Here is a 2,682-nt window from a genome sequence, read left to right as displayed (position 1 = left end):
TATTACAAAAATTTGGCTTTGTCGTAAATTTTACACAATACCGACCAAAAACGACTACGACAATTCATTTGACTACGCCTACGAGATGTGCCGTACAACAACTATGCCTACCGTAATAAGAGCGATTCAAGGTATATTTAAAAAGGTAGCTCCATTGGCGCAGCTATTGGTGCAAATAAATGTCAAAAATATTGTTGTAATGTAGATTCAAAAAATAAAAACAAAATTATAAATGAAAATCTCTGAATTTTGAAGAGCTTGTTTGGCAATACTTTACATTTTCTACAAGAATTTGTGTAAAAAACTTATGAATCTGTTTGTTTTGGCAAAATATTTTTGACATATCAAAATACAACAAGCGATGTTTTGTTTTAGAAATTCGCCTATGTGGCTACCTTACTGAATATACCATGGGGTGATTGAATTGATCCATATCGTTGATTTCCTATCTATCATAATATGTCACTGGGGAATCAGATCTGTCACTTTAAACCCATTTTATGTGTGGTATGGAAAACAGCGACAAAGTGAAAAATCCATTCAAACTACCACGTTAAGCTTTTTATACCCTACACAACTATGTTGTCAGGGTATTATAGCTTTGTGCAGCCCCAAAAGTTTGTAACGCCGCGAAATATTGATCCTAGACCCACCTTTAAGTATACCGATCGTCATATCTCGACTAGCTGAGTCGATCAAGACATGTGTGTCCGTCCGTCCATTATAATTTGTAAACACGATGCAGGCTACAGTTATGGACCAATCTTCACGAAATTTTGCATGTAGGATATGTTCTGGCCAATGAAGACCCCTATTGTTTTTGGAAAAGATTGGTTAATGTTTAGGGGATGAAATGGACCAAAAACTTTATTTTTGTCCGTTTTTCTGGTCGCTCCAGAGGCCACAATTATGGCCCAAACATCTTGAATTTTTACATGGAAAAGGGGATTGGGGCAAAGAATAAGCATGCCTATTTTGATAAAGATCGGTCAATATTTAGCGGATCAAATTGACCCTGACTTTTGTGTGAAAAATGACAAAATTTGTATTCTATAGCGTATATATTTACCCATGAAGAACAAAGACCCGCGAATTTGACATAATATCCAAGAGGAGTGGTTGACCTTTAAATTGATACCAATGGTCCTATGTACTCATATGTGGGAGTTACACCTAAATATTTACAGGTGCTTACGTACTGAGCTATTATTTAGTAACCCATTAAAACACTGGAGGGCGGAAATATAGAGCTGATCGCTTTGAAATGTTCCATGAGGTTCCAGTAGTGGTCAAGGACAACGACTATAATTTTCGGTGATGATCAGATAATAATTTTGGAATGAAGTGGACCGAAAACTTATGTTTTTCGAGTCGATCTATAGGCCACAATTATAAACCGAACATCACAACACAACCCACGGTCAAGGGAATCTGAACAAGTAATTAGAAGGACTGTACTGAATATTAGTAATATTCGGAAAATATGTCAGTGTAAGGAAGTGGTACTGTTAACCTCTAAGCGGACAAGAGGGTGCAACTAATACGAAATATTGCCAGGCTCGGAATAAAAATCCGCAGAAGGTTAGATTTCCGTGATAGTTGTGTAGGGTATCGTATGGTCGGCCCCGTCCGACTATACTGCTCCGCTCACTGGTTTCTATTAGGTTTGCTGGCAATGTATTTTTAGAAATCTAAAGTGATTTTCACCAAACAAAAAAATTAAAAAACACAGTATTTGTTATATGTTTATTTGTCACATTTTGCATTTATTTAATTTTTATGCAGTATGATTATAATATATAATATATTCTTAGTTTAAAAAACTGTATAACTGTTTATCGTTTTTCTTCGTATCCTTTTGGAGAATATTTGATTTGGGAGACTTTTGTAAGTACTTGAACGCTGTACTCTACAAATATAAATGATTGTATACTGAATGTTTTGATTTTTAATATAAAAATATATATTTGTATATGAAAAAGGTAAGTAGCTCTTTTTATATAAAAAATCAAAGCGCTTATTCATTGCAAAGGCACACAGTCCAATGGTCCACCTTGACTGACCACTATCACTTTCATTAATATTAAAAAAAAACGAAATTATTTGTATAAATTTATAACTTAAAGTGGGAATGGCACCATTTAGTTAATTTATTTGCAATTAGTTAAAATGCTAGTTTTGACATATTCTCATTTAACAAAACTTACTTTAAATACTACAACGCAAGTGTAGAGTTGATTTCATAATGATATCTTCACTCCCGATTCTACAAATATTTTTATTTATGTAAAACAATAGGTTCCACAATAAAAAAGTAAATAAAAAGGAAATGCACAATTTTATTTTACTGTACATATAATACTTTTTCGTATAATTTCCTGTTTCAATTAACTTAACTAGTGACACAATAACATCAAACAATAATTAGATTAGTTATATTAATAATTATTATATAAAAATACTCAACTTACAATAAGAATAATAATATATAACGATTAATTATTAACACTTCATATATGATGCAGGCATACATGAATGTTTAGATAACCTAGTTTTGTGTAGTGTATGTATAAAAATAATTTATAATAGTTTTTGGAAATTTTGTAAACAATATCAGCTAGTAAAAGCTCTACTGTCGTTGTTAAGCGAAATAAAGAAAAAAGAAGAAGAAAAAACAAGAAT

Source organism: Musca vetustissima, unplaced genomic scaffold (genome assembly GCF_032173495.1).
Source record: "Musca vetustissima isolate MV318-11 ecotype Yass unplaced genomic scaffold, APGP_CSIRO_Mvet_v1 utg28073, whole genome shotgun sequence".
Classification (NCBI taxonomy): Eukaryota; Metazoa; Arthropoda; class Insecta; order Diptera; family Muscidae; genus Musca; species Musca vetustissima.
The sequence above is the reverse complement of the archived record's forward strand: the minus strand, read 5'-3'. Positions refer to the sequence as shown.